The sequence below is a fragment of the Choloepus didactylus genome, chromosome 13 (genome assembly GCF_015220235.1).
Source record: "Choloepus didactylus isolate mChoDid1 chromosome 13, mChoDid1.pri, whole genome shotgun sequence".
Taxonomy (NCBI): Eukaryota; Metazoa; Chordata; class Mammalia; order Pilosa; family Megalonychidae; genus Choloepus; species Choloepus didactylus.
In genome coordinates, this window is record NC_051319.1 from 52,974,200 (window position 1) to 52,999,578 (window position 25,379).

The 25,379-nt window shown below is 39.4% G+C and overlaps 1 protein-coding gene and 1 long non-coding RNA gene across 5 annotated transcripts in view; one reads left to right on the forward strand and one right to left on the reverse strand.

The window, feature by feature from the left end:
* MCC (MCC regulator of WNT signaling pathway) overlaps positions 1-25,379 on the reverse strand; it is a 621,876-nt gene that overhangs the window by 171,647 nt on the left and 424,850 nt on the right. The window lies entirely within an intron of this gene.
* Positions 6,875-9,050, forward strand: LOC119507558. Its single transcript, XR_005211299.1, has 3 exons — positions 6,875-6,936; positions 8,062-8,198; positions 8,933-9,050. It is a non-coding gene; the product is annotated as an uncharacterized LOC119507558 (long non-coding RNA).

Consider the following 25,379-nt stretch of genomic DNA (forward strand, 5'->3'; position numbering starts at 1 on the left):
GCCTATCAGGCAAAGAAGCCAAAGTATTTTTATAGCAATGTTGGAGTGCTTTGGAAGGACTCTATTTTTTTACTGGACTGAGGACAGTGTTTTTCTCTGGGAAAATAGCTGAGGATTCTGTGTGTGTGTGTGTGTCTTCACATATACCCATGTACACACACACAGATTTTATACATACATATAACTCAAGGCGCACATGCTTTCAGATTTTTAATTAAAGCACAGAAAACAATAAGCCAAGATGCTGACTACTCAGCTTTTCAATACAATCCTTTATAAATGCATTCCCAACTTTTAAAAGATACTTTTACCATGCATTACTTCATTTAAAGGAAGCTACTTTCAGAATCCTATGACATGCTCCGATTACCGAGAAGGCACAGGCAGTCCCTGGCTTCTCGTTTCTCACTATGGGCCTGCCAACTGATGGGCCTTTTCACTGCTCAGTGGTACATCTAATTTGAAGCACCAGGAAAGGGAAGAGGCGACAGTTTAAATCTGCTCAAATCTCCTCAGTGTTCTCTCCCATCAGGGGCCCTGCTGATTGCTTCAGAGAACAGTGTGTTTAACGAGAAAGAAGGAAAGGTTTTTAAGTCTGCATCTTCTATCCTTTCCAAATCACCCTAACAAACCCAGCCAATACTGTGTGCAACCCAGATCACCTTGTTCCTGGAAAAGGAAGAAAATGGGCGGTAGAGAGGGAGGCAAACGATGAAAAAAACAGTTCACTAGTTAAGGACATAGTTTTGGTTTTGTGACAAAGCCCAAAAGACAAATAAAAACCCCGGACTTTAATATCAGTCCAGCCTTGAGTAAATAAGTTGTTTAGCTCTTCCAAGCCTCAGTTTACTCACCCGCAAAAAGGGAACAATATCTACCAGTATTGTTAGATAGAGTTGTGAGGATTAAGTGTAGTATTGTAGCTTAACTACAATGCCTGGCTGACAGAAAATTAGCCATAATGACCATTATCATCTTGATTAGCATGATCATGCCATGCTTTTTTGCCTGTTAGAAAGTGTCAAGACAAAATTGGGCCTCGGAAGCAGTGGCAGGTTGCTGTCCTATCTCCTTGTTTACACAAGCCCTGATTAAGCAATCAAAATAACTCATCACATTGGGGCCTGGATCCCATTAATCATAGTCATCTGCACTTTGCCTTTCAACATGTGTAATTGAATCAGCTGCTCCCTGCACCCTGGTTGGGCTGGCAGGTAGGCAGACAGACACATTAACCCTAAACAGCCTGGAAACTGGAGGAGACTCACGCCCAGCCTGCAATCCCCCACCCCTTGGCTCCCTATTTTGCTACGTAAGAGGTAGTCAAGAACCAAGTGGGACATATATAGTGACCCCAAAATGAATTTCCATAAAAAATACATCTGAATGGTAGAAAGACAGAAGAATTTACTGTAAGCAGCCAAAGGCACAAAAAGATCTGTTCATAATAGGAAAAAAACAAAAAACAAAAAATCATAAGTATATAAACACAGTAAATTGCATGACATGTATAGAACACTACATTGTCAATAAAATGGAGGAACATGCATAATAATTATCTACGTAATCACGATTTCCTATATCTATGCTTCATCCCCTCAGTTTATTCAGGTTTTTGTCTGTCATCTGTGCATTGCTCCCTATCCCCACTAACACCAAGAACAAGTATTCCTTCTCCCCCATCAGCTCTCTATCCCCTAACCCCTCTTCATTTTTCATAACACTTAAATGTATTACTACCTGACATTATATCATACTGACTCTCCCACCAGACTATGAGTTCCAAGAAGGCAAGCATGTCAAGAAGCTGGGGATACAGCCAGTGAACAAGACGAGTGGTGCCTGGCATACTGTGGAACCTTGTTGAATGGATAAACTTAGAAAATTAGGAAACACAGACAAAAGAATTTACATTATCCCTACCACCACCACCCCAGCTAGAGATAAAATTACAAATATCTGCCAGAAAATTTTCTGTGTAAATATCCTTAAAATAGCTTATGAAACTGTATGTTTAATAAGATTTTTAGCCCAAATATGTACCATGTAATAAAGAAGTCTGGAAAGACATGTACTAAAATGTTAGCAGCATCCTTAGGGTCTCTCTGTATAATGGGGTTATGGGTAATTTACTTTTCTTTGTCTACTGTATATTTTTCTCTTATAATGACATGTATTACTAGTACCAAGATGTTTAAGTGTTTTTGTGGCCCTATATAGAAAGTATCATAGGAGTGCAAATAATTACAATGTGAGGTCCTCACTCCCAACAAGCTCTCAGTGGACTCGGGGAGATAAAACAAGGATTTTCAGAATCTGGGAGTTGGAAGGAGCATTAGATATCCTCTTAGCTGACAGTCCAGCCAATGCCAGAATCTTGTCTACCGTATATCCTGCGAATGGTTACTATGTCTAGGTGATAAATAGCTCAGCAGCTTAGACAGCCATGCCTGTTCAATGTTGGACAACCGCAATGGCAAATTTTACCTTACACAGCGACCCTGAAATTGCCATCTTATGACTTCTCCCCATTGGTCTAGCTCCCTGAGCAGGACAAAACTAACTCTTTTCTCTACTTCAAACTCTCCAAATAATACATTGTGACAATATCAGCCTAAGTTACCAAACCTCCAGAATAGTTCTCCGCCCCCCCAGCTGCTCCCCAGGATGTCAGCATTCCTTTTGATAAGTGATACTCAGGACCGAACGCAACACACCAGATGAGTTCTGGTCAGTGTACTCCCTACCTGCCAGGAGCCCTGTGATCACTTTGCATGGGTTTTCACTGAATTCTCAAAGTAGCCCAACAAGATAGGTGCTATTTTACTTCATTCCCTAGGTAAGGAAACTGAGGCAGTTTTTTTTTTTTTTTCCCAAAAACCTTCAAGCTGAGCTATCACATTTACCATTATCTATCTCACGTACCATGGATGCCCAGGTCACACATTTTTAGACTGCACCACCCGGCATGGGCCAAGGGAGAGAATCTGAGGAGTCAATTGCAGACTTGGATGGTGCCCAGCACTAGATGGTTTACAGCAGCAATGCTCAAACTGGAAACGCCACTGCACAAGAAGGGAGTTGCAGCAAGATCTATGTATTTGCTTTCACAGTGCCCAGTGCTTTAGAAGACGCTCTCTTGCAGGTGAAAGGCAGGGTGAACTTGGGTCCAAATGAGGACTGTCCTACCCACAAAGACCCTGTTCCTACAAGTGAACCAATCACCCACCAAAGTGGGTTTCCCATCCCCAATCTGCCAGCATAAGCCTGACCAGGGCCTTCTGAGTGTTTCCCAATCCCTCGCCAAATCACAAAGATGTCAGAATTGCAGATAAAACCTGCAACACAACGCAAATGAGCTGCAGACAAGAATGAAACCCTGTAGTTTAATTCTAGCTTGACAACATTCCAGCTTCTCTCCTGTAAGGAGTTGCTTCTCCCTTAAAAGTAGCGTCTTCTACTTTGTCTCTAGAAACCACAACGTAATAGTAACTGGGACAGATACAGAACATCTCAGTATTATTCTAATAAACAGAGTCCCCCTTTCCCCCTACCTACAAGGTATAGAAATATTTTATCACATGTGCCTTGCCAGGTTTCTCTCTTATTAATGGACTTTCTTTTTCTCATCTTCTCCATTTCACATGCTAATTTTGAAATTCATTAAGTACAACAGAGGGTAGTTGCAGAGCTCACTGCTTACAGACTGGACAGCTAAGGACAATGTAAGGTCTCCATGGGTGCTTATCTTCACCTTTAGGCTTCCCTTGAAAAAGAAGCAGTAGAAAGAATTGAAGAGGATGCCACACAGGTGGGCTGGTGAAAGAACCGTTCCTTTGGGCACATATGTTTATCAATTGTTTCTGCCCTTCTCTGAATGGAAGGAGCCTCCACTGGGAAGGCACTGTCTTTTAGCCAATAATATGTGGCACCCAATTCATGCATGATTCTGGACCCAGCTGAATGATGGTAAGAGAGAGACACAGTTTGGTTGGTCAGGGGGTAGGGAGCTTTTGGATAATTACAAATAGCTCACGGCCTCCAGAAAGTAAGGTGTTCTTTCATCACACATTTCTGGAAATAGCATTACTTTCTTCTCATCACGTAAGTTCACTTGCAGACTAAATTCCTACTGTACTTATAATTGGGGGCAGGGAGGGTGTGGTGTCTGGGTGCATATTTTTCCAAGCTCATGAAACCCAGACTAATCATTAGTTAAATACATGCCATGGAAAAAAGAGGTAACATACGATCTTTGATTTTCTTGCCACATCTGCCCACCTACCCACAAACTCCTCTCCTCCTACTTCCTTTTAAGCACAGAATTAGAATGCTAACAGAAAAAAAAAAAAAATCCCTAAAGCTGTCTTATTTTGTTTCCTGAAAGCAGAAGATACTGAGCAGAAAAACTAGTAAAGATTCTTAGTGAACATTTCCAACCTAGATAAAAATGTCAAAGAAATGCCTGAAGTCTGGCAGTGACTTGAAATATTGCAGTTTCAACAACAATAAAAACAAAGTTTACCCAAACTATTAAAGTTGAAGCTTCACTGCTAAAGAAGTGTACACATACGTCAATCATTAGGCATGGGGCTAAATAAAGGGGAGAAAAAATTCTTAGCAAAATTTTGCCTGATATTCAGATGCAGTCTCCTTAGAGGTTCAGTGAGTTACCCTGTGAGGTCAAAATTCTGAAATTCTAATTCTGAAAGTGTTGATGATGTTACAGTTTAATGTAAACATCATTCTGAGATGCATAAAACAAGATTATAAGATCCGAAGAGTGTGAGGTAGTCTTTCCATCAATTCCAAACACGGGGCATCATTTATAAAAATATTGAGCTTAGGTCTGGGCTCCCAGAAAAAAATCACAACTCTGAAATGGGAGTATTTAGCTCAGAGACAAGAAGGATAAAGAGCAAATTAGCACTAGCTATTTTGTATGTGTAAGCACTGACTTATACAGCAAGAGATAATAATGGGTTTCAATTTCAGCATGAGGGATTCAGGTTTACTCTTAAAGTCTTTCCTAAAGTGAATCTTGCTATGTCTTACATGATACAGCAATGGCTATGGAATTACTCTCCCGGAAAACCTTTTGAGACAGAAGAGATTCTCATTTCTCTGGGATAATATGGGTGCAGTCCTGCCTGGGAGTTTAGTCCACAGCCCCTTGAAATTCATTCCAGTCTAATGATTCGCTCATTTTATACCAATAGATGTGCTGGTGCCAAAAAGGTGAGTCAACACACAAAGCAATTATGGAGGGCATTTCTTTTTATGTGGCAAAGAAAAACAGAGGTTATTTCAAGGGAAACACATGGACCTCAAAGGAAGCTTCTTTAAAAAAACAAACGAACAAACAAACCACCTGGCAATAACAATTCCTAACAGAACAACATTTATATATAGGAGTGCAGGATTTGCATACTTTGTTCCCTGCTGTGTTGAGGCCAAGAACTGTGGCATTTACATTTTTGCAGGGCCAGAGACTACCCAGAAAATGATTTCAATAGAACTAGAAATTTATTTGAAGTGATTGATATATAAAGGAATAGCTCCCTCTTCCCCAACATAACAGGATAGAGTGGGAGAGGGAAAGAGAACTACCAACTTAAATTTGCAACTGAGCAGATCTAACCTCCTTTTCACCATTTAAAAACAATCTTTTCTGGGGAAGAGAAACCTGATATACAGCTACCAACTTCCTACATTGCTCAAAAATTGCCCATTGTCTCAAGATTTTAAAAATTAAAAATTTAACCTACCTCATTCCAGATGTTAAATTCTTTTGGAAATAGGTTTATGTCCACAAAGAAAAAGTGCAAACATATCAAATCATTTCCTGAGGACACACAACGCCTTTGAGTAGCCTTGTAAAGCAACAAGCCTATGCTGAATTTTCTTTAGTCATTTCACATTCCTAGCGCAATATTAAGCCAAAGGCATGCCACAACAAGTCTATTTGGAACTTAAACACTGTATTGTATATGCTTGCATCAACATGGCAATGAGAGAGACATAATGAATTGATAACTTACATATGGAGTGCTAAATTTTTGCTGAAAATGTGCTCTTTTCCCAGTAAATACCAGATGTTGAGCACCTTCATACCCATTTAGGCCAATGCTTTTCATGATCTGTTGTATGAAAAATATACTTGCATTTCTTTCCCTACTGTATTTTATGGGCAAAATGCAGAAATTCATGTACTTTGAAAAAAAACTTAGTAAGAAAAAAAAGATTAGCTATGCTCCATAAGCTAAAAGACTTTCACAGAAATATGTTAATAGAGTATACAGAATAAATCTATGCTATGAAAGATAATATGAAACAAACCTTACCTATGCAGAGTTCAAATTCCAGAATATGCTATATGCACAAAACTTGCGCGATTCTGAATGTGACTCTCCAAGTTTGAATAGGGGGCACAGGTCACAGCAACCAAGTTTTTCCACTGTGTTAACAGTGTTTTATTAGGACCTATTGGTGGGTGGGGCTGGGGGAACCGGGAATAGGGCAAGCAGATTGGGGGTGGGTAGGAGAGACTGGAGCAGGGGCAACGGACTTACTAACAAGGCTAATTACATGCACTGGATTTTATTCCTTCAAGTCTGTAAAGTGAAGATCCCCCTGAATATTCAGTCTAGACCAATAGCAACAGCTCGAGTAGGTTTGTAGTCAGCACCCACAAATCCACCAATTCTGCAGGCAGCCAGGAGAAGCAATCAATGGATATAAAAACAGTAGGTTGTCTATGCAAACATACCTTTAAGTCAAGCCCTCTGTGCCTCCCTGTTCTCTCCCCACTCCCCACGGCAGCCCCAGAGCTTCCCAAGACCTCCCACATAGGAACTTTGGAACTGCCCTGTCCCATCTGCCCTGGGGAGAGAGGATGAGGAGACACTGATTTGCATTGCTCTCGCTGTGTTATGGGTAAGCTGGAAGGAGGGAATGGGAAAGGAGGAAGGAACTGAATCCAAAAGAGTGTGGGGAGGAGGAAATAGAATGGATATGCAATACACATAGAGGCAGCCATTTATTATTATTATCCTGGGTTGTGGTTATTCTGGGTAAGAAAAACAGAAGGAGAAACGAAAACAAGGAGAAGATAGGAATGAAAGGAATTCACATTGTAGGTTAAAAAATAGGCCCTTTGAAAGACTTGTCCTTGCCCAACTATTCCTGCACTCAACTGTGTGTCAAAGTCTCCATCCTGCACCTTCCCTGTAATGACAACTCCACACCTCCCCACCCAGCACTGCCCAGTACACCAAGGAGCATTCATGTTTAGATAATTGGGTGAAGCTGAGCGTGGACTGGAAACAGCTCAAGGTTGTTCTCGAAAAAGAATTCTCTCATTCAGACCCAGTGAAACTGCTCAGGTGCAGGGCAAGGGGGTTAATGTACAAGTTTGGGAAAACTCTGTGTGTGTCACATTCTGGCCACAGGAAGACAAAAGGGCTGGTTTCTTAAAATGCATCGGCTTGCCTCCTTCCCCATGAGCAGTCACCTTTTGAACTGCTGTGGGATGACCTGGCAGGAAAATCGAAAGCTCTGCTACCAGGCACTCCTGTGTGACTGTTTGTAAGGAACAATCAGAGGGCTGTCTAGAAAACAAAATGCCTCTTTTCTTTAACAGTAGCTATTCAGAAAGCAAGAGGCAATTGAGACACCGGCCAATCAAGCAATTGCTTGGGTGATCCACATAAATGATATTGCTTCTATTCCGCTCCAACTTTTATGCATTGCCCAACTTCACTTTGGTTAAATATTTTCTTCTGGGGATGCCATGTACAGGATAGCTCAGATATAGCTACTATGTTAGCTAGCATTAGATGGATCTACTCCACATTACCTAAACTCCAATGCAAAACGCTTAGGATTTTTAGAAAGAAGCACAAATGGATATTGCATTTTTAGGACAAGATCATTAGCAGGTCTATTCTTTGTGGAAATAATTGATATGGTGGCTTGATTTTTTTTCTTTACAAGTCCTTCTTCTGGAGCTATAAGATGTGACTGTCTTTTTTTTTTTTTTTTCCCCTCCTTTTCCTCAAGGGACTTTATTTATTCCTACCCCATGGATCTCTTAAAGTCATCCCTCTCATGTTGATTGGGCAAGATATGATTTCTCCACCTCTTAGGCAAGAAGCTACATTGCTGAAGATTTCTTATAAACCACAGCCACATGAATGGTGAGAAGCTGGGCCGCTGCTGTGTGGGGGTGTGTTTATGTGTGTGTGTGGGGTGTTGGGTAGTGTGGGTGTGCCAGTAACTAAAGGACTTCAGGGCCAGCTTCTCTCTACCCCCAACCACCTCTGTTTCCTTACATCTGTTCCATGGAAAATAATATTTACTCTACATACTTCCCTGGTATACTGTGGGGGAAGAGGGGAAATATTTATGAAAGCAATGCATGCTACAACCAGTAATAAAATGTTAGTTTTATTGTGAGATTCAGTTCAAGGTACTAATTAATGATTTTTTATACGTAATTCCCCTTATTTGGGTCCTAAAATTCATGCCCTAATATTGCTTCTGTTTATAAAGTTTACAAGAAGTCACGTTACGGAAGGTAGCTTCTTTATTAATGGGGTCAATAGTTACAGCATAAGCAAGTAACGCTGATGTGTTCTGTTCCCACAAAGAAGCCTTAAGGAATACTGATCTTTAAGGTTAAGACTTGAAATCTGAATACGTTTACAGTTGGTAGCCTTGTATGGCTTCTTACCTTGCCAGATCACCAGCAGGATTTTCAAGCTAATAAAGTCTCCTAAAGCGAAATGCTGATGTTCGGCTCCCATATTTGGATTTTTGCATACTGAACTGGGACATCACTGAAGCACTGGGAAAGTGTGACCCTAAAGCTGTGGCATCAAATATGCTTGATGCTGGCCTGTTCTCTTCTAAAGCCATTTCTGTTTCACAGGGGCAATTGACCATGATCTCACTGAACTACAGAAAGTGACCTCCTGTAAGCTCACTCAGATATGTGCCCTCAGCACAAAATGTCTACTAACAACTGTCTACATCTACAAGGAAGTCCCTGAGACAAATTTTGCAGGGCATAACCGCAGCATGGTACAGCAGACACGGCATCATTCTCTTGACTTGAAAGTCTAAAGGAGGAAGCACAGAAAATAGAGCTGTTTCATCATTCTGGTACCAATTAACCTGTGCCTCTGCCCCAAAACATATTAAGCTTCAGCCTGCTAATTAGGAAAAAAAAAAAAAAAAAAAAAGCACAGACAAGCAGAGGTGGAGACCTCCTTATCCAGAGAATGTAATTAGTGGCTTGTGCCCCATACCACTTCACAGGTGGTTACTGGGCAGCCCCCAAGAGCAGAAGCAGCTGAAGGTATTCTCCAAAAATTATGAGACTGTCACACCAGGAATCTGGAACTCATCAGTAATTGCCACTGTTCCAGGAACTCCCACATAAAGTAGGCTCTCCCTTTCCTTCCCTCACAAATGATCTGCCACAGTTCTTGACCAACCATTAGTTGTGCTTTCTCATCTAGAAAAAGTAAAACAGAAAGCTATACAAACACTGGTCAACCGACTTCAGCACTATGGAAGATCTGGTAAAGAAAAAAATTATTTAGGGAAATCATTCTGTCTTTGAACCTGTAGGACATCTTTCTGCAAGTCAAGGAATGGAAGAGAACAGAGACACATACCCATGGACAGTCCCGAGTGAACATAATTCAGCTCAAATAATCCAGGTAGCTAATTTAATATTAGTCAAGTTGCACTTAAAAACAAGACAGGATTCAGAGCCGATTGGCAAAGTTTCTGTTCATGCAACCATAAAGTAATAAAAGCAAGCATCTCAGGTGTCAAAATCACCTCTTTAAAGCTATTAAACAGTTTAGGTAAGATTTTGGAGCTTATTACAGCTATTTTGCTTCTTCAGCAATTCCTTTTCTCTTTCACGCTACATGTGGTCAGCTTCAAGTTGCTACTTTCCATAGCTTCATAGCTGAGAAGGCTTTAATTATATGGTCATGCACATTTCTTTAAGGTCACCTTGTTTGACTAAAAAGAGTTGTGGTGGCAGATACGAGATTTTGTCTTTCCCTAGCCCTTTTAAACTCTGACATCCCAGGACAAACCAGGGCACAAAGAAGAAGACACCACCCAGCCCCCATACCAGCGGCCCCCTTCACTTAACACCATTATCCATGTGCTGATTTAACCAACAACCAATTTTCCTTGTTGTATAATGCTCCAATGAAGGACCTTAGAACATGGTGATGGAAAAGTTTCAGTGATGAATGGGGGTGAAGGTGGCAAAACCTTGTGAAGGTAATTGACACTACTGAACTGTATAATTGAAAGCTGATAAAATGAGAAATTTTAGGTTGTATATGTGTTACCAGAACAAAAATATTAAAAAAACAAAAAAACAGAAAAAAAAAACATAGAACTCCAAAACACAGAGTAAATCCTAATGAAAACTATGGATCATAGTAAATAGTATAATTATTAAAATATTGTTTTATCAATTATAACACAGATACCACACCAATGCAAAATGTTAATGGAGAAAACTGTGTGAGGAGGGGGGAGGAATATGGGAGCTTTGTACTATTTGCATGATTTTTTTGTAAACCCACAATTGCTCAAATTAAAAATGAAAACCTCAGGACAAACTTCTGGAAATGGAACTATCTGGTCAAAGTTTCTGAGTATAATCCACCCTCCCCCCCCAAAAAAAGCCACTGTACTACATACTTCCGCCAGTTGTATTTATTGCATTTTACTCCCAAACATCTAGATATATCATTTGAATTTTTTAAACCAATATGGTTCCAAAATGACTATTAGTCTTCACTTCCTTGATTCTTTTGAGGTTTAACTGTTTTCATAAATTTTTGGACATGTGGATTTATTTTTTAATTGTCTGTTCACGTTCTTTGCCCACTTTGACAAGACGTTGATGTATATTACAGATATGAACCTTTCACTATATATATTGCAAATATTCTTTCCAAGTTGACTCTTTACTTTTTAATTTATATAACATTTTTGACATCTATATGTTTTATATTCTTATGTAGTCTCCATAAATCTTTTCCTTAACAGATTTTTTCTCAGCTTTTTGTTTTGAAAAATCATTCTCCACTTAGTTCAGTTAAGTAGTTACTTATATTTTCTTCATTTTTATTTTTAAATAATGGGATCATTTTTAAAATCTTTGTACAAATCTAATTTTGTTGTTTGCATTTAACATTTGTGCTAGTACCAATGAATAGTTAAACCCTTTCTACTGTACTGAAATACAGAATTTATTATATCACTAAACATTTTTATACTACTTTAATGATGAAATTAAATGTTGCATAGTCTAAAATCTCCTCACTGTTTTTCAAAAATATTTTAGCTATTTATTTATTCTACCAGATAAACTTAAAGTCACTATCAAATTTTTTTTTTTTAATCCCATAGGGCTTTGGATGACAATGACATAAACTTCCACTCTCCCCCAGATCAGTGTAGACATTTCTAACACTGAATCCCATCTAAGAGCACGGACACTTCATTTGTACCTTATAATTTTCTTTGTAAGGGCTCTTCTTAACTAAGACTCAAATTTCTGAACGACAAATACTATGTCCATTTTGCTCCTCAGAATATTCTATTCCCAGCAGCTAAAACCACATAAGCCCACATTGAATTACTGAATAAATGAAATCAAAATGGCCTAGAAAATTTGCTTTGAACATCTTATTTTGTTCTTCTAATCTTACGTAACTAAAACAGCACCACAGCCCTGAATGCACTTGCTGTGTATAAACAGAGTCAGCAAAAGCATCCAGGGTTTTACAGACCACTGCACCCAACTCCAACAAATGGTATATCCGACTATAAAGACAGAAACCTTTCTAAATTACTGCGACAGCAACACAACGGGCAAAAGGATGAGTACAGGGTATTCCTGGGACAAATTAAAATAAACATGTTAGAGATTAATGCTTAAGAACTACAACAACTCTTCTAAAGTGAAGTGCTTTGTATATTGTTGCCATGGAGTGGAAAGGTCAGCAAACTGCTTTAAAAGTCTTAGACCCTTAGGAAAGAGGACAATTCAAGAGCAAGGGCCCTGGGCAGGGGTACATAGAGAGAGAAGGTCAAAAGGATGGCCTGAACCAGTCAGTGGTCCAGACCCATCTTCTTCCCTATAACTTGCTGAACAGACTTGACTAAAAAAAATCAACCTGCTGGTAGAGCCTGGAAGGAATCATGGTGAATAATGCCCAGATTGCTAGGACTGATCGTCTGCACTGTTAATGGCTCACAGAGAATGCCTCTTTTGACCTAACAATTTTACTAGTTTTTAGAATATATCTACAAAGATGTTTACTGTAGCACTGTAATAAAGCTAAACTAAAAATTAAAAACATGGGAATGCCCATCAATGGGGGAATGACTGAATAAATTGGTATATCCACATTTTTTAGTTGACTTGGAGAGAAAACCATGATATATTGGTGAGCTAAAAAAACAGACTCAGATATATATGGTATGATCTCACTTTTATAAAAATGTTTACATGTATAAATATGTGCATTTTATATGAGCATACATGAGTATTGAAGAATGAACATCACTTTATCAACATTGGCTATAGAGGGAAGGGAAGTTTTATGGGGGAAAGGGATTCAGCTGACTTTTTCATGATCTACTTCTATGTTGTTTGACTTGTTACAATGGGTATGCACAGCTTCTGTCTTGAAAGGAAAGGTCAATAAATTATTATTCTTGAAAGTAAATAGGCGTGAGAACAAATTCTGAAAAATGGGTATTAACAATGCAAATGTAAAATTACCTCAGAATTATCAAATGTAGAACAAAAAAAATAATGAACTCCATTAGAACATACTTGAGACTGTCAAGTTTTAATGACTCAAAGCTGGAGAGAGGTGTTACAATTAGTTTTCCTTTGATTTGAGGGACTTATTTTTTCTGCTTATCTCAAGACAGAGCTAATAACCAAAGGGCTTTGAAAGGTCCTAAATGGTTCTCAATACTTGGGTATATGCCAGAAGACGAATTTAATTTAGCTATTCACCGAGTGGCACATTTGACAGAGAAAAATGCAAATTAAATCACTGTAGTTAGTGATTGAATTAGCCACTCAAACTGAAGGGAATGTAGCAGCAGGCAGAGATGATGCTAATGCCGCCACGATTTGACTTTTTTTTTTTAACGTTTTATTTTGAAATGCTTTCAAACTTACAGGACGGCTACAAAAATAATACAAACCCCATACAGAGAACTCCAACCTACCCCTATTCACTCCTAGACACCCAGATCTACCATTTTTAACATTTTGCCACATTTAATGTATCATTCTAGCAATCTATCATCAAATTTATCAATTCATCTATCTACCTATTTATCAATTCATTTTTCTGAACACTTGAGTATAGATTATATACATTATGCTCCTTGAACACTTAATACTATCATGTACATTTCCTAAAGACAAGGACATTCACTTACGGATTCGCCTTATGTGCAGTTATCGAGTTAAAAAATTTAACGCTGACTGACATAAAAGTTAGAGTCCATATTCCAATATTTTTGTATGTCTCAATAATGTCTTTTTGAGCCTTCCCTCCTCTCTCATAAGATCTCATCCAGGATCATGTATTGTCTTTAACTGTCATCAGCTAAAGAATCTTTAGCTGCTCTTTCTTATTTTATCGTGGTGATATTCATACAACAAACTCTCAACCATTCCCAAGCATCCCATTCAGTGAGATTAATCACATTTACTATATTTGGTATCTTCACCACCTTCCCTTACTAAAACGTTATCTTCTCAAACAGAAACCCTACCCACATTTTGCATTAACTCCCTTCCCTCTGCCCTCTGTAATCTAATTTCTGTCTCTTTGAGTTTGCATATTCTTTGATATTTTCTTTGTAGTTACAATGGGGCTTAACTTTAACATCCTAAGTCTGTAACAATCTTGTTGCTTTGATACCAATTTAATTAGTATGCACAAACTATGTTCCTATACCTCTCTATCCCCTGACCTTGATGTAGTTGTCACATAATACTTATTTATACACTATGAGTCCCAAACCACTGATTTCTCATTACATTTTATGCATTTGTCTTTTAGCTCCTATAGGAGTAAAAAAGTGGACTTAACAACCAAAAATACAGTAGTACTAGCTATTGGTCTATATGTTTGTCTTTGTGCCAGTACCATGATGTTTTTATTACTGTAGCTTTTTAATAAGTTTTAAAATCAGGAAGTGTGAGTCCTCCAACTTCATTGTTCTTTTTTAAGATGGCTTTGGCTATTCAGGGTCCCTCACCCTTTCATATAAATTTGAATTCATTTATTAGTTCCAGTAGCTTTGTTGCAGACTTTTCAGGATTTTCTCTATGTAGAATAATGCCATTCGTAAATAGGGTAAGTTTCACTTCTTCCTTTCCAGTTTGGATGCCTTTTCTTTCTTTTTCTTGCCTAATTGCTCTGGTTAGAACTTCCAGTATAAAGCTGAATAACAGTGGTGTCAGTGGGCATCTTTGTCTTGTTCCTGATTTTAGTGGGAAAGCTTTCAGGCTTCCACCACTGAGTTTGATGTTAGCTGTGTTTTTTTCATATATGCACTTTATCATGTTGAGGAAGTTTCCTTCTATTTCTAGTTTTCTAAATATTTTTAGCAAGAAGTGGAATTGGATTTTGTAAAATGCCTTTTCTTCGTCAATTGAGACGATCATGTGGGTTTTTATCTTTTGTTCTGTTAATGTGGTGGGCTACATTTGTTGATTTTCTTAAACTGAACCACCTTTGCAAACCTGTGATATGGTTACTTAGTCTTATTGAGCCTGCCACCGATCAAAAGCAGGGGGTTCTCTGCCCAATGCACTCAAGTGACCCATTCCTGGGACACCGGAATTTCAAAGAGAAATAGTTTATGGCTAAGTGTGAAGCAGGAGATCAGATGTTCTATTAGCCTAAAAATCTGTCTCCCTGAACTGTAGTAACTCTGATAGTTTCATAGTATCAAAAGATGGGCAGGTTTTAGGATAATGAGTACAATGTCTTGAGACAAGTTAGAGCATGTGCAGATTAATTACATGTTTAGTCACAAAACGTTTGTAAGAAAATGATGGTGTTCATATGATAATGGGTGTGATTTTTGGTACTATAATGAGGTATAGGTCACTTATAGGTTAAGCTCACCATGCATGTCAGGTGGTCCAATTTTGGTTAGATCCACCTTCATCTAGTAAGAGAGTTTTAGTTTAGGAATTGGGGAAGGTTAATTCTGGGCTGACTAAAGTTCCTTCATTAATAACATTAAGGGCTGTCTTTTGTGATCATAAGATTCTAAAGCTGAAGAACAGGATAAGGAGTTACAAGTGGACCCAGTCACAAAGTTTTCATAATCACCAGATAAAGATTATGGAGTTAATACAATCATTATCAAAGATCAAGGCAGCTGGGTTACAGTTCAGTAATTTCAGGTATTTCCTTCTGACTATTCTAACATACTAGAAAGTAAGAAGAAATGTACACATAATGATTCAGTAATCATAATCATTTGTTAATCTCTAACTTCTCAGTTACAAGCCTCCCTTGTACATGGCATGTTTCTTCTGTCTTACAGCTTTCAGAATTCTCTCTTTATCTTTGGCATTTGACAGTTTGCTTACAATATGCTGCAGCATGGGTCTATTGGGTTTATCATGTTTGAAGTTAGTTGAGTGTCTTGGATATGTATATTCATATCTTTAGTTAATTTGGGGAAGTTTTCAGCCATTATTTCTTTGACTATTCTCTCTGCCCCCCTTTTCTCCTTCTCCTTTTGAGACTCTCACAATGCGTATATTTGTGTTCTTGATGATGTTCCACAGGTTCCTTGGGCTTTGTTCACTTTTCTTCACTGTTTTCTCTTTCTACTTTTTAGACTGGATAATTTCAATTGTCTTATCTTCAAGTTCAGCGATTCTCTCCTCTGCCAGCCTCTAGGGAATTTTGATTTCTGTTACTGTATGTCTTCAGCTATATTTGTTTCCTCTTCATAATTTGTCTGTTGATGTTCTGTGTTCATTGATTGTTTTCCTTTTTTCCTTTAGTTCTTTATCTAGGTTTTTCCTTTAGTTCTTTATCTAGGTTTTTCCTTTAGTTCTTTAAGCATATTTAGGACCATTTTCTAAAAGTCTTTGTCTGCTAAGTCCCAAGTCTGATCCTCCTCATTGATGGTTTCTAATGCTTAAATTTTCTCCTTTGCCTAGCCCATCACTTCCTGTTTCTTTGTATGTTTTGTAGTCTTTTGTTGAAATTCAGACATTTTGATATTTTGAAGTATTATCACTGCTATTTAGACTCTGAAGCATCTGTTCCTTAAGCTTGTATCCAGCTAGTGTTATGACAGAGCTTTCTTTGAATGCCAGAAGCTAACACTACCACCAAAAAAAAAAAAAAAAAAGGAAGGGAAGAAAATACCTTCCCCAGACCTTGCAGGCTGACCTACGAGAGTGTTCTGCTTTAGGGCTTTCCATACAAAAAGTTTAGAGAATAGCCTGAGTCCAAAGCATAGGGGCCTCCCTGATCCTTTCTGTGCATGTGTCTTACCTGGGCATGTGAATATGGTCCTGGGAATTCTCCATATTTTCAGGGATACTAATGTCCTCTCTTCCCTAGGAAACAGTTTCCTCACAGTCACTCTCACTCCACAGTAGGTTCTACAGCCAGCGGCAATCCCTTGCCCCAGGCAGCAGGACTTGACTGCTCTCCCACAGTGTTCTGCAGGACAGCTTTGTGAGCACCTTCTACCCACAGGGCAGGTTCTGGGACAGTGAGTCCCTCAGGCCACAACCAGACAGATTGGGCCAGATATATATACTCCTGGTACGTGCACAAGGGTTACTCTGCTCCCCCTGGAACTGGGACCAGGGATCTGGACTGGGAGCACTGGCCAGCTCTGAGCCACACTGGTGAGGGGTGGGGAAGGGGCCAGCCAAGGCACCAGGGATCCTAAGGCTTTTAAGTAACCTTTTTCTTGATTCAGCTCTCATTCTGTTACTGCAATCCTTTAACTGTTTTCTGGAGCTTTGAGAAAGATGTTTCTGCCAGTTCTTGCTGGCGTTCAAAGCTTCTGTGGGGGAACAGAGCTCTAAAGCATTTCACTCAGCCATCTTGATCAATGTGAGGTTATCAGAGTTTGAAATCCTTTTTCAACTTGCTCAAGAACATATTTAGGAAGTTGTGTGAGATTTGTATGTGATTGCAGATCTGCTGTGGAGCACCCCAGGGGGTTAATTAAAGATCAGCTACATGATTTTCTTAAAATACACGTCTAAAACTCATTCAAACCTAAGGAAGAGGTAAAATGGTCCCCGGTCAACCATCCTTAGAATATTTTTCATGAATCTTTCCAAATTGTGGGTCATGACTCATGAATGGGTCTTGAAATAAATTTAGTGTTCTGTGATCAGCATGGGTCTAGAGTTAAAAAAAAAAAAAAAAAAAAAAAGTCTGAAAATCACTGCCTTAAATACTCCCTTTTCTCCTGCCCCAGCCCCCACTGGCCCCTAACCCCAACCCCCAAGCAAGCAGGAGAAAAACACTTTCTCTGACATCTGGATAGCCACATTCTGTGCTGATTTTCAAGGAGATAATTTCGCCATTAAAAAAAAAAAAAGTCAAGTTCAAGTATCCATTAGAAAATTCAAGAGAGAATTCTATTTTCTCTACCTCTCAGCAAGGTATTTGTTATGATGAATAAGTGGCTATGCTTTTGAGTTTCTATTGAGAGACAGGTCCTAAATTCCCTTTTCTTGTATATTAAAACACCACATAAGTACAAGGGAGATTACAGCAATCAAGTTATAATGCTGGGATCAGGTTAGACTCCTAAGGATTGTATTAACAGGCCAGCACTAGCGGGTGATGTACTCGGGTCACAGTTCCTCTCTGCAAAAGTTACTTCTTACACCTGTGCCTCCAGGACTTGGGAATCCAAAGACTACCATTGCCATCAGAATTTTCAAGGGAAATGATATTTACTATTTAAGCTCCAGAATGTTCTTCAATGCACGGAAGTAAAACATTGATCTCAAAATCCAGCATCCTTGTTCTCCAGACTTGTGCATCCAGATACTTTGCAGACCCTGTGCCCAGAGAGACACACTGAACATATTCCAAGCCCATCTTGCCTCCTTCTGTTGCATGCCACCCACACCCCACAAACTTACTTTGCTGCCCTGTCGCCCAGTTCGATTACATGAACAAATAAGTACTTCCTGCTTAACAAGTCTCACACTCCCATTTGCCTAAGCCAGAAATGCAGGTATTCTTTATGAATTCTTACTCACCCTGACCCTAACTCTTATCACCAATTTCTGTTTATTTTACCTTCTAAGTTTTTTTTTAGAAACTGTCTACTCCAACCCATGACCACCATCAACATTTTAGCATGGGGTACCACTGCTCTCCAGAATTGCGGCAGGTTTCCCTGCCTCCATCCTTCTCTCCCAACAGTTCTTTAAAGCTGAAGCAAACACTCTAAAGTACAATTCTGACTAGATCATCTCTCTTGCTAAAAGTTGAATGTAAATAAACAACAATCCTTCAATGGCTGCCCTTTGCCCTAAGGTAGAGTCCAAATTCCCCAGCGTGGCCTAAGAAACCCCCCTCCCCCACCCTCAAAACACACACATATACACACAAAATCTGTTTTGGCCAGTATGAGCCACTTGCAGTTCTCTAGACATGCCACACTCCCTATCTTTATCTCTTCCTACATCCTCATCCCACAATGCCACTTAATTCCTACATGTCTACTTCAGGTCCTGGAAAGGCTTCCTGAACCCTACACAACTGGTGGGTGCTGCTTCAATGTGCTCTTGTGGTGCCCTTCGTTTTTCCCATCTCAGCATCTAGCACACTATTTCACCTGCGTGGTCTGTTTTCTTGGGTCTCCTCCATAGGCGTGCAAACATCTTGAGGTTGGGGATTGTGTCTGACTGGTTTACACCACCCAGTGCTGGCCTGTCACACAGTATCAAAGTAGGTGCTCAGTAAATATGTGTTGAAGATTAACACTAATCAGTTCTCCACATAGGGCAATGGAGCTATGCACAAAGCTAAACCAGATTTGGAGGTCATCAGGTGTTTTGCACAATCATACAATATGGACTTTCAGCAATGGTTAGGAAACCATCCCACCAAATTTTTGAAGTGCACAAGGGGAAAACCTAGAGTGAGAGGGTCATGCAATGAGCCCAGTCATGTGATCTGAGGAAAAAAGGGAGTGTTGAAATAAATGATATAATTCTGTTTATGATGTTAAACAATGTCGGCATTAATTATATTTTACTACTAAACCATTAATGGTAAACCATTATCATTAAAACTACTTTCATACACAGAAATTACACCAACAAATCACAACTGTAACAGCTATTAGATTTCTCCAGGATCCTTTCCATTTTTTTAATCCAAACTAAAAAAGAAACAGCTGTAATCATAGCATACATACATTGCTAATTTATTGATATTCTGTATAGGTTCTCCTGTGTTGGTACATAGTCTTCATATTCATGATTCTTATGGCTCAGTAAGTTACATCAAATAAATACATTATAATTTTCTTCATATTTAGTTTCTAATCTTTACTAATAATGCTGTAAGATATATAAAATGATTTCTTTTTTCAAATTAGGGCAGAATTAATTTTTCCCCTTATCTTAGAGGGCTATTTCCTACCTGAAAAAAATAGAAAGAATGCACACTTGGGACACCCTTAAAACCGTGACTAGTGTAAGAATGGAAAAGAGTGGGGCTTGCAACTCAAAACACTTGCCTGGTAAAGAGAGGAATGAGGAAGAAAGGAAGCTGTGAATGGTGATGGAAAAGGTCTGAGAAGGGAAGAGTAGCTGCTGAGATAGGTAAAGTCAAAGCAGGAATTTGGGTAGGCAAGATACAGGTGGAATGTATTCCTGAAAACAAACAGAAAAAGCAATTTGGGGGTTCTGTTGGTTCTTGGAAGTTAACTGAGACTCTACCCTTCAGCTTTCCCTATTTAGAAATGGGACACGCGGTGGTGTCCGGCCCATTGTGCTGTTTCTGAGAGTGCAGCAGCTTTTCCAGCGTGGTGGCAAGGTGTTGAGCTTAAACATAAAAGCCATGACTGGCAGCAGAAGATTCTGACTTACCTCCAACAGCCAGGGAACTAGAAGGCAAAAAGGAAGAGCAAATAAGGGTAGAAAAGGCTACTAGGGCAGAAAACTGATTTATGAGGGATATTTTGGGGAGCATATCAGAAAGAATAATAGAATCTAGAACACTCCCCCACCATGACAAGTGGTCACTCAAAAATACTCTCCTTACCCCCACGTCTGCTCTTGCATGACAGCTAAACTTCTGCCAACAGCCTGACTCCTTCCCAAGTAGGCCTCCTATAATTAAAATTTGACTCAGCAATCATGTAAATAATATTTCTCACACAACTGTCATCTTCTACCTTTCTTGTGCTAACCTCAACAACTTTCCCAAACCACTTCCACTGTCAAAGAATAATAAACATTCCAGATATCTCATTCTTAATTAATATGTTCTGTTTTCTTTTCCTCCTACCCTGGTAGCAGCAAAGGGGAGGTGAAATGTCCCTGCAAACACTGAGCTGTGGTCTCAAGCGACTACAGCCCTATTTCTACCTATTCCATTTATTTTATCAAGAAATCTTATAACAATATTTATACATCCTTTAAGAAGTCAGGTTACTGTTAAGCCTTGAATTCAGCAGAGCTTAAAAATAAGAAGAGGAATAAATGGTAAGTCATTCTTTACTGTTAAAAACACTATACACCTCACATACCATTCCCCATACCCACACTTCTTTCTTGCCTTGTTCAATACCCTACGGAGACCCTTTAAGACCACAGCCTGTGCCTTCAGCAATAACTGACATCCCTGTAAATCCATGTAATGTTCAGAAAATAAATCTAGCACTCTCCATTGCCCATATAGCAACATTAATCTTATGAACAGTACCACGAAATCACCTCCCCTCCCTCCATCTGCTTTAAGTAGGGCAAGTATTTTACTCATGTTAATTGTTCTGACAGATGAGGCTCAACACTGCTCTAATCCATTTGCAGCCTGGCGCTGGGGAACATTTGTCTTCTCAGATGCTGTTAAAGGGAAGCACCCTGGCTGTTAGAACAGGAGAGCTACCTCAGTGCCCTGGCTCGCACTCTAAGTAACTGGCTCTAACTTTCCTTACAGAAAGATTGAAGGGAAATTCTTCCTGAAACTGGTTCAAGGATTTTTGGTTGCCATCGTGGTTGTGTTTTGATCCTTTAGAAATGGTAGACAGAAGGGGGTTTTATTAAACGAAGACAAAATGAATCGATTTCTATTGATTTATTTAAAAAGATCAAGTTAGCATATCTTCTCATTTACTAATTAATAATGTGCAAGTCTCCAAAAGACAAAGGATGCAGTCAATTTCAGAAGAATTTTGCTATAAATTCAAAACCCAATTAGGAACTGTATGCACTTTGCAAGGATACATCACCTAGAGATGATCACATGGGAGAATCAGTGGCAAGGCCTGCCAGCATTAACAAAGAGCATGAGCCTTAGAGATAGGCATACCGGGTTCAAATCCCACCTCATCTCCAACATTTTTAACTTCCATGACCGGCTGCTGTGGGTATTGTAAGTATCAAAAGATTTGGCACATTCAACACCCAGCCTCAGACTGTATCTACCCAAGGCTTTGGGAGTGTTCACTTAAACTACTGTTATGCATTCCTAAGTCTGAATTAACTAAAAATGTAGCTTCATATGATGAGCTAAACATTCCCTCGAGATTTCTACTCTTGACCTGAAGGTGAAGTCAAAGAAGACTTCTATAATGGTCTGACACCCCTCCTCACACCCCATTTTTGGATAGATGTAACTCTTTACACAAGCCTCCCCATAAGCAATATTTATTTACTAAGAAATATGCATGGGCCATAAGAAACATGAGGGGCCACTGAATTCCACGTTCCATCTGTACCCACTGCTCATCCCTCCACATAATTTTCTTTCTTAATCCTTCTGTTATATTTCTATTTCCTTTTCAATTCCACTCTCTGTCGCCTCTGCTTTCAATTGAATAACTGTATACATTTCAAGTTTTCAGTACAGTGTTTCTAGCTCAGAAAACTAATGAAGAAAAATAAATATGGTAAGACTCAGATTTTGGAATATATTGTAGTACAAAACCCCCTTGCAAAACTCACCCATCACCCCATCACAGGTAGATCTACTGATTTTTTCCTCCTTCACTCGACCCCCTGCTTTTAAGCTGGTTCAGGCTACATTGGTGAGAAGAGAGTAGTCAGGAAAATGGATATTCTTCTAGTTGGTGAACTCTATTCTTCAATTTCCAAATAAAAGGGTGGTCCATCATCAACTACTTAATAAATAGTTCTATTACTGATAATGGGAAATGTTTATGCTGTAATGCTATCTTCCTTTCCCAAGAAGAATATACATTTACACATATATCAGGATCTCAACAATATAAAAGAGATCTTTTTTTTTTTTCTCTCTATACAAGGGAAAATTAAAACATTAATGGTAAGTATATCTGGATGGTGGGATTTTAGGTACTTTTTATTTTAGTATTTTTCTGACTTTCCAAATTTTAGATGAGTACGAATTACTTTTCTAATCAGAAAAAGAAATAATAATTTTGTGAAGCCATTTATGTCTGTCCTATCTCCATTCAGCAACCTACTTTGCAAGTCATCATTAACCCTCTTAACAGTTTAATCCGAAATCATCCAGAGTAGCCACCTCTTCGTTTCAAAAAGATGAAGCTTGTACTTGCCAAATTGATTAAATTAGATTAATGCAGCAGTGTCCTACAAAATTACATGCATTTTTTCAAAGCTCTAATTTTTATTTTGAGACCAAATTTCTACATTAAACATGACAGCCATTAAAGATATCTTACATTAAACCACCAGAAACAGATCTACCCAAGGTTACACAACTCCTAAAGATGGATTTTAATGGGAAGCTTTCATCCCCAAGAAGCAGTTGTCCCCAGATCTGCTAACAGACACGCAGGCCTCTTCAAGACAGTATCAGGCAAACTTTAGAGCAACAATATTTGTCCTAACTAGAATTTAGAAATGGAGTCTCATGAGCCACACTTTTACTGGGACTCAAAGGAGTTTGGCTAGGCTGTCCTGTTGTTTATAACCATTGAAGTCAATATTTAAGAAAATAAAAGATAACATATGTAAACTCGGAAACATTCAACTGAAATACCTTGCATCTATAACTTTTAAATGGAACATAAATGAGAGAGAACTCTCAGGAGCTGTCTTAATTTCCCAAGGCTGCTGTAACAGAATACCACAGACTTGTTGGTTTAAACAAAAGGAATTTATTGTCCTACAACTTTGGAGGCTCCAAGTCCAGAATCAAGGTGTCGGCAGGATCATGCCTTCTCTGCAGCCTGCAGTTTCTGTTGGGAGCTCCTGGCAATCTCAGTTTCTGCCTCCACTACATGGCCATCTCTCCTCCATCTCTCTCCTCACCATGTCCCTATTTCCTCTGCTTGAAAGGATTCCAATCATATTGAACTAAGGTCCACCTTGATTCAATTTGTCTTCACCATAACTAGTAACATTTTCAAAGACCCTATTTACAAATGAGTTCCCTTCCACAGGACCAAGGTTAGGACTGGAACATGTCTTTGTTGGGGACATGATTCAATCCATAACAGTAGCCTAAGCTGTATCTCATTGTACATTTGTTGTCAGTCAAGTGGGGTTCAAATCTGACTTTCCCTCCGTGGGCCAAAGTTTTTTCAGCTACAGAATGGGATAACTAATCCTTCAGAGAGGAGGAAGTGAGAAGATGTGTATGGAAGAATGGAAAGAAAAACAGTCTAGAATATGAGACGTTGGGGCAAACCTCAAACCCACAATTGCTCAAGCATTTAACCCAAATGAAGATCATCTGCCTGGATAGTTCCCTTCTTCAAATGTAAAAGCCACAGTTTCAAAGCCAAAGTCACACAAAACAAGATAAAACAGGAAAGACAATAAGAGGTGCTCCTGGTCAACATGCTAAAGGGCTAGTGAGGCTCCTTACCTGTAACTGCAGCCCCTACAGCTATTTCAAGTCCCTCTCCTGCCCTGGCCCTTGTACTAGCTGCCGCACAGATGTGGTGCTCTCCACTGGGCCTGTGCCTGTCAGCTGTGGCTCATCCGTATCACCTGTCCTTTCTTAACCACCTAGCCAGAGGCCCTCCGGCAGTCACAGGGTGGAGGCGCCCCGTGCGTCAGCGTCAGCTCATTGGATTCAGGGGGCAGCGTCTTTGCTGTCTCTATAAGGTAAAAGCCACAGTTCTATTCCTTGCTGGGATTATTCCTTACCTGTAATTTAGTTTCTACATTAGAAGACGGCCAATCCATCATACAGCAACCCTCCCCCCAACTGGGATGCTTTTAAGAAGGTTTTTTTTTATAGGAGAGAAGGGGTTGAACTGCGTTATACCTGTCATACAGAATCTCTTCAGTCAGTCAGTATTTCTTACATAGCTTATGTGAAAGGCTCTCCTTAGCCTTCCATAGTTTAGTACCTGTTTTTCCATTATGGCACTCAAGCCAGAGTCACTGCTCTACTGAGGTTAATTGGCATAGATCCTTTTTCCTTTTTGCTGATTAAGATGGTAAGGGATTCATTCAATAAAAACACATTGGATGCCTAATGTGCACAAGGCATTCTACCAGGTGTGGAAGTAAAAGATTGAATAAGATGATTTCCTACTTTAAAAAGACAAGTCCTTTTTAAAGAACTTTATGTAGCTTCAAAGCTACATAAAGACCCTCACATGAAACATCAAGGAACTTGGTTTCTCCTTTCATTAAACAGCATCTGTTACACTGAATTTTGTCTTTACATGCTGGTCTCTGTACTTGATGTGGAGCTCCTAGATTTAGTGATTTCCAGTTCCTAGCACAATGCTTGTCCTACAGTCATCACTCAACACATGTTTATCCAATGAGGAGTTTACAAGGTGGATCAGAAAAAGGTGCTGTCACAAGAGGCTTCTGATAGGGCCAGAGTGGAAGTCCCCATAAGGTACTGTAGGACAGCTCAAGAAAGCTCAGTTCAGTTCCCACTTGTGGTGACTCAGGCTGGTTTTATTGGAGAGTGGCATTTAAGGTGGTCCTGGAAGAAGGATTTCAATAGATGGAAAGAATGAGAGGTAGTGGGGGTGGGATGAGAGTGTGGGGAGGAGGCTGTGTCCAGGTGAGCAGAACAGTGCAAATGAACACCTCACAGGCTCTGTACCAGCCACGTGGCTTTCAGAGTTTAGGTCTT